At 32.5% G+C, this 18,357-nt stretch overlaps 1 long non-coding RNA gene across 1 annotated transcript; it reads right to left on the bottom strand.

The window, feature by feature from the left end:
* Nucleotides 1–5,083: 5,083 nt before the first annotated feature.
* On the bottom strand, nt 5,084–5,490 carry LOC146887047 (uncharacterized). Its single transcript, XR_014994202.1, has 2 exons — nt 5,444–5,490; nt 5,084–5,333 (listed from the first exon to the last, which is right to left on the bottom strand). It is a non-coding gene; the product is annotated as an uncharacterized LOC146887047 (long non-coding RNA).
* Nucleotides 5,491–18,357: the final 12,867 nt, after the last annotated feature.

Raw genomic sequence — 18,357 nt, 5'->3', positions numbered from 1 at the left:
AACCACTATGCCAATTCACATTTAGTGATAACTATTATAATCTTATGATTATAATATCACTCACCAGTCACATTATATTATCAAAATAATAATTAATAAATTAAGACACAAAGCATACATAATTGGCATACATAGGACTCGAACCCAAGTCCTCTAACACAATCAAGTACTCTCAACCATTGGAGCTAGTACTTTTCCACATCATACCAATTAACCTTTAATGACTTCAAAGTTTCCCACCACCCGCATTTATTACTTAATTAATTATTTAATTAATTAATTTCCACGGGTCTTACATGGAACATTTTTAAATCAAGCAAAATATTGTTTTGACTTGTTGAAAAAGTTCAAAATGGAGGATTGCAAGAAAGTTGCCACTCCAATTGCAACAAATTGTCTTATGGATGTAGATGAGGCTGCCCAACCAGTGGATTCAACCAAATATAGAGGGTTGATTGGGTCTTTGCTCTATCTTACAGCAAGTAGACCAGATATTCAATTTGGAGTATGCTTATGTGCTAGGTTTCAAGCAAATCCAAAGGAATCAGATGTTGATTTATGGTATCCATGTGAGTACCTCAAAGGATTCGAAAGTACCTCAAAGGAACAACCAATGTTGGTTTATGGTATCCATGTGAGTTTAACATAATTCTTAGTGGCTTTTCATATTCGGACTCTGCAGGGTGCAAATTGGATAGGAAAATTACAAGTGGTACTTGCCATTTGCTTGAATCAAGTCTAATCTCATGGAATAGAAAAAAGCAAGCTTGTGTGGCACTTTCCACAGCTGAAGCTGAATATATTGCTGCTGGACATTGTTGTGCATAAATCATATGGTTGAAACATCAACTTTTGGACTATGGTGTAAGGCTAAGCAAGGTACCTTTGTATTGTGATAATTCTAGTGCAATCAACTTAACCAAGAATCCAATACAACATTCTAAAACCAAGCATATAGAGATTAGGCATCATTTCATTCGTGATCATGTTCAAAAGAGATATTGTGAAATCAAATTTTTTAAAACTGAAAATCAATTGGCGAATTTGTTTACAAAATCATTGGCTAGAGATAGGTTTAACAAGCTAAGAACTAAACTAGGCATATTAAATATCAAGAATGTGGTCTGATGTGTTTGTAGCATGTTAATCTTATGTATTCATGCACTGGTTTCATAAAAATCAGCTAGTGTATGCAAAAATTAAAAACTGTCATATTCAACCTGTTGATTTTGCACTTCAACGTGTTGATTTCACTTAAATCTGCCTCTGTTTAAAAAAACATGATCTGTCAACCTGTTGACTCTGTATTTCAACATGTTTATTTCACTTAAACTGCCACTGAATGCTGAAAAATTGATTTGCTATGATTTTTAATCTGCTATTTTCACAATTCAGTATGTTGATTTCATTAAAACTGAATCTGTAAAAATGAAGTTAAATTTTACGATTTTCAATCTATTGATTTTCAAAATGAGTTAACTGATTTCACTTAACCAGATTCTGTTTTTAATCTCTGCTGCTCTGATGTTGTTTTAATCGACTGATTTTGTTTTTCAACATGTTGATTTTACTTAAAGTTTGCATGTACTCACGAATTGAATTGTTGAGCTGACCCAGTCAAGAAAGCATCTTTTTGTTAGGTACTATCTGCTTTTAACTGCTCCTTTCATCAGCCATGTGTTACTTTTACTGATTTGTTTGACCAAAACGCATGTTGGTGAAGAAAATTTTGGAAGAGCTTATTTGTATGATTCTCTTAAGTTCGATTCAGAGGAAGAGTTGTACCCAAGATGTGCTAGATTTACACAACTATCGGCAACTTTGAAATTGTACAGTTTAAAAGTAAGGAATTGATGGACAAATAACACATTACCTATCTATAATTTGGAGGCGAAGAAAGTTTTACTTCCAATGAGTTTGGAATATCAAAAGATACATGCATGCTCCAATGATTGTGTATTATATAGAGAGGAGTTTGTTTCACTGAAGGTGTGTCCAACATGTGATTTATTGTGGTTTAAAAAGAAAATTGATGTAAATAGTGGTGATGAAGAGAAAGAGGTCCACCTTCTAAGGTGATGTCGTACTTGCCTATAATATCTAGATTCAAACGACTATTTTGCATTAAAGAAAATGCAAAGAACTTGAAATGTTCGTTGATTGAAGAAAGTGTGATAATCTTCTTCGACACCCAGCTGATTCTTCGCAATGGAAGAAGATTGGTGAAACATTTCCTGAATTTGGTGCAAACACAACAAGAAAAATTGATATTACTGACAACAATAATACGTTGGTAATCCTTAAAATTCGTCTGTAAATTAAAATTACCAACGAATTTCTGACGGCCAAAACTCCTTCGGTAATACCTTCATAGATGAATTTTACCGATAGATAATAATTTTGTCGGTAATTACGGACAAAAATATTCGTCGGTAATTTCAATACTGATTTTTTTTGTTCAAATTTAGATTTTTTTTTTCGAAATTAGACTTTTTCTTTTGGGTAGAATTTAGAATATATTTTTTTTGTTAAAATTTAGAAATTAGATTTTCTTTTTTAAAATTAGATTATTTTTTTTTCTTTTGGCTAGAATTTACAATTTTTTTGGTTAAAATTTTATTTTATTTTTCCATTAGATTGATTTTTATTGGAACTTTATTGTTGTGAATGCTTTAATTTGGTCCAAAACAAAACAATTCCAGATTGCATCACCAAAAAATATAACCTGCCCAAATAATTAGAAAAAATAAAAAACATAATCCACCACAATAACAATATCACAGATCCAGAAAAAAAATATAAACAAAAACATAATCATCCACAATAGCATTCACCTATACATCCCAAATCCAGAAAAATGACAAAAAAAATACAAACAAAAACAGAATCCTCTACAATAGCATTCACCTACACATCACAGACCTAGAAAAATAGAAAAAACTAAAAATAGTTAGCGTTCGGCTTCCTCATATGAAGTTTCAAACCGAGAAGAAGCAACAACAAAAAACAAAGACGAAACTGAGGAATAAACCCTCACTCAAGGGTGAGGCAAAACAGGGCCAGCGTGACTAGTCGACAATGCTTCTAATCGCATGGAGAAGGTGCCAGTGACAAAAGCTTGAAACATCATTGGAGAAGACGAGATCCATGAAGACGAAGAAACCCTCGTGTTGTGAAATAAAAAAGGTATTTGTAGTGGCGACAATGTTGAAAGGCTTCTTGTAGTGGCGGGGACGACTGCATTTCAGAAGGGAGGAAGTGGTAGGGAAGAAGACGATACCTTCAAAAAGAGAAAAAATGAATTAGGATTTATGAGAAAAGAGGACAATTAGGGTTATTTTAAGATGTTCATTAACATTGTAATGAGTCCGCCAAATTAGCCCAATCTCACATTACTCTTGTTATTAACATTTAATTATTATTAATAATTAGTATTTTAACTTGTAAATATTAATTTTAAATAAATAGAATAAAAAAATTAATTTTCCTGAATATATTAAATAATGATTTCAACGTAGACAACAATATCAATTCCCAATTATGCATTCATTAATAATTTTAAATAATTTAATAAAAAATCATTTATTGATAATAAAAATTTTATATTATAGAAATATTAATAATTAACAATAATAAAAATCTTCTCCTATTAAAGAAAAATAATTCAAAGAATTCGTAATAAACATTTTCTATTGAAATTATTTTTGTAAATAAAATTTAAATGAATTAATTAACTAACATCAAAATTAAAAAAATAATAAATATCAATAATTATTTTTATACTACAAACAAAATAATTGTATTATTAATATATATATATATATATATATATATATATATATATATATATATATAATTTAAAAGAATTAAATTGTAAAAAAAAAGTATTGTTATTATATTTTATTTTTGCAAATATTGAATTTAAATTTATAGAATAAATTTCGAATAAATGATGATTGAATGAATTAATTAAATTATGACTCAAATAAATGCTAATTTAAAATAAATGCCGATTAAAAAATAATTATTATTTATCAAAATTATCATTGTTATTAACTAATACTGATTGAAAGAAAGAACTTGTCATGTGTCAAAGTCTCATTGCACAATCAAAGAGTCAAACAAGCTACTTTAGTCAAACAAGAGGGCTACTTTAATCAAAAAGTTACTTTGATTTGTTAACTTTTACTTGATAATACAAGGAAAATAATAGATATGATTAAACATGGTAACATTTAATTGAGAAGTTACTTACGTTAAAAGTAAGAACACCACAAGTTAATTGAGAAGTTACATTAATTGATTTGAAAATTTAGAACAATAATCTTTTGATAACCACTACAACAAAAACAATTTTTACCAGAGGTTATTTATGATATTTCCGGGGGTTTTAACCCCCATTAAAGGAGTTTCCGGCGGTTTGTTTTTCTCCTAGAAAAACCAGTGTCGTTAACGGATTACCGGCGATTTTGACTAAACCCTGGTAAAGCAACACTTACCGGCGGTTTTGAAACCCCTGGTATTTACCGGCGGTTTCAAACTCCTGGTAATTACCGGCGGTTTTAAAACCCCTAGTAATTATCGACGGTTTTGAAACCCCTGATAATTACTAGCGATTTTCAAACCCCTGGTAATAACCAGCGGTTTTAAATCCCTGCTATTTACCTGAGGATTTAAAACCCCTGGAAATTATCCCTAGAACCGATACTTTTAAGGGATTTTCAAACTTTTGCTAGTTTTCAATAGTTTTAAATCCCTGATGGAGTTATTTGTGTTTTTACTTTATGTTTCAAATTTCCTTAATTTTATTTATTTCACTTTTTTAATGCACATAATTCTTAAAACATCAAATAAAAAGCAAAAATTATAAAAAAAATGTATATTTGTTTATAACTAGATATAACAATCATATATCAAGGAACATTGTCTATAAGTTCAAGGAAAATATTACAATATCTTTGTTCCAATTTTTATTCCGGCCATAATTTGTCTATGTTCTTCCTACAAAATTTAGGAAGTTAAATTTTAAAATCTTTGAACACAGAACGGAGAAGATTGCATGGGGTCTTCAATACTCTCAAGCTTTCCAAAACAATATGATTTTGAGCAAGAAGTTTAATGAGCCATGTAAGAGCAACAATTGTGGTATCATGGTCTGCAACCAGCATAGTTAATATATTATCCTTCAATTGCTTATCTATGAATTTATTTTCATCCTCTTCTCTATCTTTGTTGTGTTTCATAACTAACGATCCTAAGAAATCCTGTTGAAAGTCTTGGTCACTTCTCCGCTAAATTGTAGAATCCAACATCTCATACATCCTATCTTGAGCCTGCACACATTCATAGCATGCATTAGGGTGAAAGAGAGTTAAGTTATCTTAGTAATTGAACCAAAGAACCTATTTATTTCTGGGCGGAATGTTTTGTACTACTTTGTTACCTTGATGCCACGATGAAAAGTTGTTCCTGGAATTTTAAAAGGCAATGATGCAAATGAGGAAGAAATAATCTGAAAATTTGATCTAAACTTTTCTTGCTTCTCCCTTGAAGGCTCTAAACTCATGATCATATGTCTAATCACTTTTAGAGTAAACTGTAATATTCAAAATTTCAAACATTTAGTATGGAATAAGAATGTATAATATAGCCAAATAAGAAGTTTTCTTTGTTTGAAAAGTTAATGCCACTCAACTGTAGAAGCCTCCTCAAGAACCAGGACTTTCCTTCCTTCCCATTGATCTCATGTCTGCATCTGCATTGCCTGAATGCTGATAAAATGAAAATAATTTTTCAGTCCATCAATTCATAAAGGTTCACCAACCAATATTCTTAGCCTTTTGTGTGCGTCTCCAATAGTATGCAACAAGGTAGTGGGGCCTATAACTTGATACAAGGACTGGTCAATTTAATAGTATCAACTATAAAAAGAGTATGTTATGATGGATGAGATAGATGATGATGTGAAGGTGAACAAGTGTTACTATGATCAATTACTTGTCCCCATCTAGAAGAGGACTTATGGATGGTGTGTACATCAGAACTAAACAGTATAGGCATCTAGAAAACATTTTAGAGAGAAGCGAAGATAAACACAGTCTGGGATCCAGAAAACATTTTAGAATTTAGAATTATTTTAACAAAGATTATACTCCTTTAAGAAGATGAAATCAAGCCTAACAAAAGGATAAAAAAATTCAAAAACCAACTTAAATATGCAATCAAGAATGAATTGATTTCCGTTCCTATTACTTGTTTCATGAAATTGTATTATTACTTCCCCAGGATTTCCTTATTTGCAACTTAAATTCCTTCTATTCCTTAATATAGTATATCACCGTCTTTTCAGAATTCTATATTACATCCTTGGCTTTGATACATTCTCAAACCTCATTCAAATGTCTAATTACATTGTTAGATTATATCACTAGCCAGGTGTTCTAGAATAACATATGAATCTGACAACTAAATATCTGAAATTATAAGCTATTGAAAATGATCAAGTGCATGGACAAGATGTATGTGTATTAAACCAGTCAGTTAATACGTCTATGAAATGTTAACAATAAATTTTATTCCTTCCAAGCAGAAACATGGGACCATGACAGAAGAAATGTCTAAAAAAGTATAAAAACTCTAAAGTGGTCTTTGGGAAAATATTCCAAGGTAACTTTGATCCATACAGTAACAAAACATGAACTAATAGTGCACATATATAGAAATAAATTTGTTAAATTTTAATCCATACATTCTATAAGTTAAATTTTTATATTATGGTTTCATCTTCAGAATCATTGTTAAATTTTAATTAAAATAATTATTACTTTAATTCTAATCTTATGATACAACTCCAAAACTTAATAAATTTAAAATTTTCACAATTATTAAGTCTACTCTGTCTTGTTGCAGGAAAAACATTAGTCTTATGTAAGTTTACTAGTAAAATAGTTATTGAGATGAAATATCAATTACATTGCTAGTTGTATATTTCCATCCTCATTTGGAAACCTCTTCTACTTGTCATTTTCTCCCTGCTATCACCCTCTGGAATCAAAGTTTTTATGATAATTGTAAGACCCGTGAAAAATTGATTAATTAAATAATTAATTAATTAATAAACGCGGGTAGAAAGTGCCTTTATGGCATTAATTATTGTTTAATGTGATGTGGAAAAGTACTAGCTTAAATGGTTGAGAGTACTTGGCTTGTGTGAGAGAACTTGGGTTCAAGTCCTATATATGCCAATTATGTGTTGTTGTTTTATTATTGATTTTAATGATATGCATGAGTATGGAATTGGTATTGTAAACTTATATTGATTTGAGTATATCATTAAATGTTAATTGTTGTAGTGGTTATACTTTGGTCTTATGAGTGGAAGGTCATGGGTTCAAACCTTGTTGGGCATAAAGTAGGCTTTATTTTTGCTAATTCTAGCTTGGAGTGGAGTTGAAAGGGCAAAGGTAAAAGGAGTAGCCAAAGGGCTGAAAAACCTTAGTTAACAATGAATAAGAAATTAAAAACATAATTAAGCCCATTTTTTACTTTACCCTTTTAAACCCTTAATTAAGACACCTATAAAAGGCCATTTTAAGGGAAAAGAAGGGTTTTGGCAGTGTTGGTAATTGGCTTTTGAGAGGAGCACGAATTCTAAAGGAGTGAGAAAAGAATTTAAGGTTGAATTGGGAGGGTATTGGAACAAAAGAGTGGGCAACAAAGGAACATTCTCTTTTTCCCAAAATTGAATCAAGAAGTTCAGGTTAGGGGAGCTTATCCTAATTTTCGTGTTGTTATTTTAGGTGTATGCATTGGATAAATTGTATGTCATGGAACTTGTGTGGTATGTGCTGTGATTCAGAATTTGATTGGTTGAGATTGTGTGCAAGCCTTGCTATGCATTTTTTTGTGATTAGAGGGAGGGTTTTGGTATGGAATGGGTAGATATGATTTAATCTCGAGTTGGGTAATATGAATGGATGATATACGACCTGTTCTGATGATTGTGGCCACTATTTGTGCTTGGTAATGTATTAATTGTGTTTTGATATTGTTGGTGGTGCAATTTGGACAAAGTTGGGCGATTTGAGTGCGTGAACAGACTCGAGAACCTGCAAGTCTCGCCCAAGCGGGTCCACCTCGCCTAAGCGAGAGTTGTAGAGTCTCACATTGGGTCCTGATTCGTGGTTCTCGCCTAGGCGACCTGGAAAATGGTTGAGCAACAAGGTCTCTCACTCAGGCGAGAGGCACTCGCCTAAGCGAGGTCGCGAGGAGAACCTGGGAGTTTTGAGCGCGATATCTCGCCCAGGGTTGTATTTGCTTTTGCCAAAAAATCTCCCCCTTTTTTATGATGATCAAAACAATATGTTTAAAGTATCTGCAATCAAAAAATCTGACAAGTAGATTTGTTAGTAGCACTGTTTGGTTTAAACTTTTAAACTTTTTCTCCCCATGTTTTGATCATTTGAAAAAAGTTTTAAGAGAAAAGCTCTCCCTGAATTAGACAATGGTAAATAAAATGGACTTTTATTAAGAAATAATAACAATGGTAAACACTTTACAATAGAAAAAAAAATAATAACAATGATGTAGACATTTAAAATTCTTGACTCATGTCATCATCTTCATCATATTTTTCAAACTTATGTTCTAGATTAGAAATCCTAGAATTTAGTCCTCTTATTAAGCCAGTGATTTCTTCATGTCGGTTAGTGGAGAGGAGAAAGAATTCTTCAAGTCTCTGGTTTAGGTTTAAAATGTGATCCTCTAAAGAAGAGGATGACCCACCAACCCCACTTGATGAGCCAATATTTGTGTCAACAGGAGGGATAGGAGCAGTGGGAGGATTCTCTTCTTCGTTATGGTTCGAGGGAGGCATATCATCCTTGTGAATGTAAGTATTCCCAAAAGGAATAAATTTCATCTACTTCAAGAAATTTTCAGCAATTTTGTTTGCCTCAGTGGTGTTATGAGATTGTTCATCATAGACATTTACACCTTTGTACTCATAAATACGAGAGATTAGCAAGGAATACGGGAGTGGATATTGAGGCAGTCTCTTGGCTTTGAGCATTGTGTCAAGAATGATGCTTGGCCAATGGATAGGAATGTGATTGAGCATAGCATAGATAATCATGAGATCAGCTTAACTGCACTGTGCATGATTTGCACCACGTGGACATAAAATCCAAACAATAAGATAGTGAAGTAGACACTCATCAACTTTGAGAGGTCCTGCTAGCAATTGTCGACCTATTTCTTGATCTAGTCTTCGCATTAGTGATCTATAGGGGAATATTTTGTTGAATCCTTCAATGCCAGCAATGAGGATTGGAGATGTGCCATCATGAATGGGAAATTGAGCAACATTTTCCCAAATATCATCATCCAGAATGATGTCGACGCCTTTCACTTTTGTAAAACCCACTCCATCTCTGAATTTGTAGTTGAAGTAGAAGGCTCATACCAGATCAGGGTAGTAGGTGCCCTGCATCTTTGTGAAGAATTTGACCCCTTGTTCAACAAGAAAGACAAGGATTGTAAAACGCCGATTTACAAACCATTGAGATTTGATGAATTTTGGAGTGATAAGAGGCTTGTCTTTTCATAGAGTGATGAATTTAGATCTCTTATCTTCATCTAAAATCCAACCTTCAATGGAGGCAGTCCTAGGTGCAATTGAGGTTTGAGGAGCACAAGATGCAGTTCTTCTACGGGTAGGAATCTTCCTATGAGAAGCTTCAGCCATTGTTTAAATGGAGGAGAAGGAAGCTTTGAGAGTTTTTGAGAAAATGGAGGGATCTGAAGAATGTGAGGGGTGAAAAGAGTGTAACAGTGACTAGAATGGCATGTATTTATAGGGTAATGTCTCCAACGGCCATATACATGGATTTTAATGCAAATCTAGTCTTTACAACGGCTAGATTTTGAAATTATTTGGTCCAACGACGTGTAATAATTGATTATCTAAAGGTGATAATCGATTATTGTTTCAAAAGCTATGTAAAACATGAATCCTGATGAGCTGATAATCGATTATCTTAAGTGATAATCGATTATTCCAGAGAGGTTTTGATATTTGGCTCAGAATTAATGATAATCGATTATTGCCCCCAATAATCGATTATTCCATAATGTTTTGGAATTTTTAAGAGTGGCTGATAATTGATTATTAGCCATGATAATCGATTATTGACGCTGTTTTTCGGATTTTTGAAGGAACTTGAGTTTTGGCATTTTTAAGAAATCTCTAGTATTCCTAAGTCTCTTCTTAGTTCATAAAATCTATCTTTAGCTAATGGTTTGGTAAAGATATCAACTAATTGATGCTTTGTGTCTACGTATTCTATCTCATAGTTCCCTTTATTTATGTCATATGTTAGGAAGTGATGTCTTATCTCAATGTGCTTTGTCCTAGAGTGCATTATGGTATTTTTGGTTAGGTTAATGGCATTGGTATTATCACATTTCAGAGGTATATGATTTAGAAAGATATTATAGTCTTCTAATTGTTGTTTCATCCAAAGAATTTGAGCACAGCAGTTTCCAGCTACTATGTATTCAACCTATGTAGTTGACAAAGCCACACAAGCTTGTTTCTTAGAGTGCCAAGATACTAATGAACTTCCTAAGAGGTGACAAGTACCATTGGTAATTTTTCTATCTATTTTACAACCACCATAATCAGCATCTGAATAGCCTATCAAACTAGGAGATGCTCCTGAAGGGTACCAAAGTCCAAAGCATGCAGTTCCTTTTAAATATTTTAAGATTCTTTTCACAGTAGTAAGATGTGATTCTTTTGGATTGGCTTGAAAACGAGCACACACACATACAGATTGCATAATGTCAGGCCTACTTGCAGTAAGATATAACAAAGAACCTATCATGCCTCTAAACATAGTCTGATTTACCTCTATTCCTGATTCATCTTTGTCTAAATAGCAGGAGGTTCCCATAGGAGTACTTGCTTCCTTAGCAGTATCCATTCCAAATTTTTTAAGTACTTCTTTACAGTACTTAGTTTGAGAAATGAAAGTTCCATTTTCCATTTGCTTAATTTGTAGACCCAAAAAGAATGTCAATTCTCCCATCATTGACATTTCAAATTCTCCATGCATTATACTTGCAAAGCCCTTACATAGAGAATTATCAGTAGACCCAAATATTATGTCATCTACATAAATCTGAACTAGCAATATATGCTCATCTACACTTTTAATAAACAGGGTTAGATCAATTTTACCTCTTTCAAAATCATTTTCTAACAAAAATGTACTTAATCTTTCATACCAAGATCTAGGTGCTTGTTTTAATCCATACAATGCTTTCTTTAATTTATAAATGTGATTAGGAAACTTATAGCCTTCAAAGCCAGGTGGTTGTTCAACATAAACATTTTCTTTGATAAATCCATTTAAGAAAGCACTTTTGACATCCATCGGATACAATTTAAATTTCAAGAGAGAAGCATAAGCAAGAAGTAAACGTATGGCTTCTAACCTGGCAACTGGAGCATATGTCTCATCATAGTTTATACCTTCTTCTTGTTTGTATCCCTTTGCTACAAGTCTGGCTTTGTTTCTAGTGATGTTTCCATCTTCATTCAGCTTGTTTTTGAACACCCACTTTGTTCCTATGACTTGGTGTGAATCATCCCTAGGAATGAGTTCCCAAACTTCATTCCTTTCAAATTGATTTAGCTCTTCTTGCATTACTATACACCACTGATCATCTTGAAGAGCTTCTTCTACACTTTTGGGTTCTATCTGTGAAACAAAAGCAACAGTCATATAGAAATTTGACATATTTCTAGTAACTACTCCATTTGATATATCTCCAATGACATTTTCCAAAGACAGCCCTCTAGGTGATTTCCAGCTTTTGGCAAGATCTTCAGGTTCAGTCAATGGGTTCTCATTTAGGTACATCTCATCAAGAGCTTCTTTAAAGTATTCTTCATCACCTGCATTTGTTTTATTTAACTCAAGAGGGTTCTCCTCAAGGTCCACAATTTCATCAAAAACAACATGCACAGATTCTTCCACATTCAAGGTTCTTCTATTGAAAATTCTATAGGCTTTACTAGTTAATGAATATCCTAAGAAAATAGCTTCATCTGCTTTAGAGTCAAATTTACCCAAATTTTCTTTTCCATTGTTTAGAACAAAGCATTTGCATCCAAATATTTTTAAATGTGCTACATTAGGCTTTCTTCCTTTAAACAATTCATAGGGGATAATTTTTAAAATTGGTCTAATTAGCATTCTATTTAATACATAACAAGTCGTGCTCACATCATCAGCTCAAAAATATTTAGGCACATCATATTCGTTCAACATTGTGCGAGCTAATTCTTTTAAGGATCTATTTTTCCTTTCTACAACTCCATTTTGTTAAGGAGTTCTAGGTGCAGAAAAATTATGCATAATTCCGTTTTCTTCACAAAATTTTTCAAATAATTCATTTTGAAATTCTCCACCATGATCACTTCTCAAAACTTTAATTTTCAATTCTTTTTCATTTTGAATTACTTTTGCAAATTTCTTAAAAGCTTTAAAGGCCTCACTTTTTAGTGTGAGAAAGAATGTCCATGTATATCTTGAGTAATCATCAACAATAACAAGAGCATAATAATTTCCTCCAAAAATTTTTGTCCTTGAAGGACCAAACAAATCCATATGCAACAGTTCTAAAGACTTTGATGTAGAAATCACATTTTTTTGAATGAAATGATGATTTTACGTTTTCTTTTCGACATGTATCACATAGTTTATCTTTTTCAAACTTTATTTTTGGCAATCCAATTACTAATTTTTTAGAAATTAGTTTGTTTAATTGTTGCATGTGAATATGAGCAACTCGTTTATGCCACAACCAAGGATTTTCTTCTTTAACAACCAAACAAGTTATATCACTAGATGATGCAGTATCAAGATCAATCAAGTAAATGTTATTGTGTCTAATACCTTTTAAGGTTACTTCTTCGAAGTCCTTTTGATGAATAGTGCAAAATTCACTCTCAAATATTACTTTGAGTCCTTTATCACATAATTGGCTTATGTTGAGAAGATTGTGCTTTAGTCATTCCACATACAGTACATCCTTGATCTCCAAAGTATTTCCTCCACCTACATCTCCCGTTCCAAGTATTTTTCCCTTGTTGTTATCCCCATATGTAACAAATCCTTGTTCCTTTCTTTTAAAGTTTTTAAACTTCTTTTTGTCTCCAGTCATGTGTCTTGAACAACCACTATCAAGATACCACATTGATCTTTTGGATTTAGAAGTCATCTACAAAACAATGGAACAATTCATTTAGGTCCCCAACAACTTGTTTGGGTCCTTGGGGTTAGAAGAAAAATATTTACTTATAAACAGGCACCCAATGATACTTCCCATTTGGAACACCAAAATGTTTAATATTGCATTTATTTGAAGTATGACCCTTTTTCATGCAATAAAAACATGTAGCAGTACATGCATATGTATTCATAAAATGAGACGTTCCTTTTTGTACCCAAACTCTACGAGTTCTTTTAGTTTTATTTTTAAACTTATGATTATGAGCATGCTTGGTCTTATTTGGGTTTTTCTTAGATCAAACTTTTCACAGTTTTTATTTTCTAAGGCATCTTCAAGATGTTTTTCTAAAATACATATATCAAACATGTAACTTTTACATGAAGCACATTCAACATTTTCTTTTTCTAATATTGAAATTTTATTTTTCAGAAATTCTTCTTTTTCAAGAGATTTTTCAAATTTACATTGCAAATCTTTAAAATCATATTTTAACTTTTTATGAGCAGTATCCAATTTACTAGATTTAACAAGTAATTGTTGAAAAGCATCATACAGATTATCATAGTCATTTTCATTGCAAGTAGAATTTACCTCACTGTTAGAATCATTGTGATTAGCCATCAAACATAGATTTGCTTCTTCATTATCAGAATTGCTAGAATTTGATGAGCTTGAGGCATTGTCTTCCCATGCTATGTATGCCTTCTTTTTAAAGAATTTTCTACCCTTCTTTTCTTCACTTTTATCTGAATTTGGGCAATCAGCCTTGACGTGTCCAGATTCTCCACATCCGTAGCATTTGAAATTTGAAGATGATCCTTTATTCTCTTTCTTGTTGTTCTTGAATTGATTTTTACCTTTGGTCTTCATGAATTTTGTAAACTTCTTAATCATGAGACTAAGATTTTCATCGTCATTCGAATCTTCTTCTTCCTTTTTGCTTTTTGCCTTTAACCACTTCAGTTTTGAAGGCAATGTTCTTCTTTCTTCCAATATCTTCTTCTTCTTTTAGTCTACCCAGTTCAAGCTCATGCTCCCTTAGCTTTGCAAATAGGGCCACCATCGTCATTGTCGCAAGATTTTGTGACTCCGTGATGGCTGTCACCTTCGGCTGCCAAGTCCTGTTTTTATATTTAATTCATCAGTGTCAAAAGTTTTACCTAGACCTGTGAGATGATTGATAATGTGTGTGAATCGTTTCTGCACATCGTACATAGTTTCTCCTTGTTGCATCCAAAACATTTCGTATTCTTGGATCAAGGAGTTCTTGCGTGCCCTTTTCACATCATTTGTTCCTTCATGGGTCACACGCAATATTTCCCACATATCTTGTGCACTGGTGCAGACTGAGATCCTATAAAACTCATCTAGGGTTAAGGTAGATGAAATTATATTTCTAACTTTTACATCATACTGAGCTCGTCTATTTTCGTCTGCGGTCCATTGCGAGAATGGCTTTGGTTCCTGCACATCATTTACAATATTAACAAGAACAAATGGACCATTTAACACAGCATCCCAAATACCTCTATCAACAGATTCCAGAAAAATTTGCATCCTAACTTTCCAGAAAGGATAATTTTCACCAGTAAATAAAGGAGGTTTGTTGATAGACGCACCCTCAACAAAAGTTTGATTTTGTCCAACCATTTTCAAAAAAAATTGAATAACTATCAAACCAAGCTATAATACCAATTGTTAGTATCGCGCAGCGGAATGTTTAAGCGTTTGGATAAAAACCAAGAGGGGGTGAATTGGTTTTAAGCAATAAAATTAATACTTAAAAATTTTTCCAAATTTTATCGATTAAATCAAATATTAATTTCTTTAAACATAATAGTAGATGAAATAAAAAGATAGAGAAAAAGATTGAACACAAGTATTTATACTGGTTCGGATCAAAAGACCCTATGTCCAGTTGTTAATCTTTAAAAAACGAGATTAACTAAATCACTAACAAATATCATATTACAATCAGATAATAAAAGAGTAAGGAAAGAAAACACCTCTCTTGAACACACAAGAGATAAACACCTTTCTCTGAATCACACAGAGAACCTTGACCTTAACTTTCCCAGCAACAGCAGTAGCACTCAATCTCCTAGAAAACCTCTTAAGAAAAGTTATCGCTCTACCCACACTAGGTTTTTCAAAGCTTCTTTTGAGAACACTCAGAGAACACTCTTTGCAGTCACAACACTTGCACTTTAGCTTCTCAAAAAGGTAAGTTAGAAGTAACTCTGATGTTCCTTAAATAGGGGTTCCAAAAATTAGGTCAAAAACTAAACAGTCGCGCCAAACTGACCAGGATAATCGATTATCACTAGTGATAATCGATTATTCCAGTGTATTTTCTGAAAATGAATTTTTGAGCAGATAATCGATTATCAGAGGTGATAATCGATTATTGCAGTGCTTTCCTGAAAAAATTGACTCAGCTCAAGAGAATTGATTATCCTAAGTGATAATCGATTATCACTGATTTTTCGAGAAATACCAAAATTTGCTCTTTGCATTTGATTCTAACTATTCTAATTACACTTTACAAGATAACTTTAAACATAACAACACATGTTCTTCATATTGACTCCAGATGGCTTTTAGGCTTCTTTTATCATCATCAAAATCTTGCTTCAGCATTAGACTTGTATTTGCTTTTGCCAACAATTTGCACCCTACATAGTCAGAATCTAAAAAACCACTAAAAGTTACGTTAGAATAACATGGATACCATAAACTAACATTAATTATTCTTTTTAGATACTTAAGCTAATACATCATGGACATCTCAATTTCTCCCCACATAGTGTCTAATATCACCAATGATGTTATCCTTTGATAGCCTTTTAGGTTCAATCCACTCCTTAGGTAAGTTATTGTTTGTAGCTATTTCATTCGGCTGTTTTTCCTTTTCACTCGATTGATTTTCTATAAAGCAGATTGCTTTTTTGCAGCAGATCATCTTCATCCACATACTTTGACACTTAATCTTGCAACTTTAGGTTAGTTTCATCAAATACAATATGCATGGACTATTCAACAGTCATTAATCTTTTGTTATAAACTATATATACATGACTATGTATAGCATAACCAAGAAAAACACTTTCATCCACTTTGACATCAAACATGCCAAGTTGCTCTTTGCCATTATTTAAGATGAAACACTTACAACCAAATACTTTTAGGTGGCTTAAAACAAGTATTCTCCCTTTGAAAAGCTAATAGGGGGTTTTCTTTAAAATAGGCCTAATCAACACACAATTTAACACATAACAAATTATGTTGACTGCATCAGCCCAAAAGTACTTAGGTAGTGAGTTTTCATTTAACATGGTTATAGCTAGTTCTTCAAGTGATCTATTCTTTCTTTCAAATACTCCATTTTGTTGTTGAGTTCTTACAACAAAAAAGTTATGTTTAATCCCATGTTTTTCACAAAAGTGTTCAAATCTTTCATTTTGAAATTCTCCATCATGATCACTTCGAATAGACACTATCTTAGAACTCTTTTCATTTTCTAAAACCTTAGCAAGTCTTTTGAAAGCATGGAATGCGTCATTTTTGGCTGCTAAAAACAAATTCCATGTAAACCTAGAGAAAATTATCTACTATGACTAATGCATAAAGGTTTCCACCAAGACTCATGGTTCGAGATGGACCAAATAGATCCATGTAAAGCAACTCCAAATTTCTTTCAGTTGAAACATAATTTTTAGGTTTAAAAGAGACATTGGTCTATTTTCCCTTTTGACAAGCTTCACATACTCTATCCTTCTCAAATTTGGGTTTGGGTAAACCTTCATCCAATTATTTTCTATTTAATTGATTAAAATGTTTCATGTGTATGTGACAGAGCCTCTTATGCCATAACCAAGTATCATCCTCTTTAGTAAGCAAATAATGAATGTTAAATGATGCATGATGCAAATCAAACAAGTATATGTTGTTGACTTTTTTTCCTATCAATACAATACTACTACAAACATTATAGATAAGGCAGTGATTTGGTTCAAACACAACTTTTAAACCTTTGTCACAAAGTTGGTTTATACTTATCAAATTTTTCTTTGACCCTTCTACCAATAACATGTTCTTGATGTTGAATGAGGATCCATTGCTTATGACTTAATTTACAAGTATTCTTTCTTTGTTGTTGTCTGCATAAGTCACAAATCATTTATCCTTCAACTCCAACTTTGTAAATTTGGTCTTGTCACCTATCATATGTCTCGAACAACCACTGTCAAGGTACCACAAATCTTTCTTCTCACTTTTTATGACTTGCAAAATAGATGTGTATTACATGGTACAATTTGATAGGTTGGGTCCAATATGGTTATACCTTTCTAGATCCTTTTGGGATCCATTTCATAACCCCTTTACGAACATCATACTTTCTAGCATAACATTTTTTTAATAACATGACATTTCTTCATACAATAGTTGCAAGAAATGGATAGCATATCATTTGACTTGCTTTTTGAAAAGAAACTAGAGAACTTCTTGGCTTTCTTTTTTTAAAGTAGGATTGTAACCAAGTCCAGCTTTCCCAAACAAACAATTTTGAGACCCAAGAATAGCTTCTAAGTTTGTTTTCCCTCTTGTGAACTCTGCACAGGTTTTCAAAAGGTATTTCACTTGATTTTTTAAAACAGTGAAGTTTTCACAAGGTTTTTCAACTGGCTGATTTCCAGAACAATCGATTGAATTACTGTAAATCATTTCTAAGTGTTCAAAATCAGTTTTTAAATCAACTATTTTTGTTTCCAATTTATTGACTTTGTTTTCCAGCCAGTTGTTTAAGCCTTTCAATCCATTGTTTAATGCAGAAATCTTGTTTGCTTCATTATACAACTCTTCAAAATCATGCAACACTTCAAGCACCTCCCACATTTCTTCACATCATTAGTCCCTTTTATGCATCACTTCAACCACCTCCCTCATTTCTTTGGTACTTTTGCATTAGGAAACTCTAAAGAACTCGTCCATGTGCAATCATATTGAACTCTTCTTCTTTCTTCCTTTGTCCACTCAGTCCAAGGCTTGTCAACC

The sequence above is a fragment of the Vigna unguiculata genome, chromosome 4 (genome assembly GCF_037176805.1).
Source record: "Vigna unguiculata cultivar grain cowpea cultivar isolate G323 ecotype 2 chromosome 4, ASM3717680v1, whole genome shotgun sequence".
Taxonomy (NCBI): Eukaryota; Viridiplantae; Streptophyta; class Magnoliopsida; order Fabales; family Fabaceae; genus Vigna; species Vigna unguiculata.
This window is presented reverse-complemented; position numbering and strand designations above follow the sequence as displayed.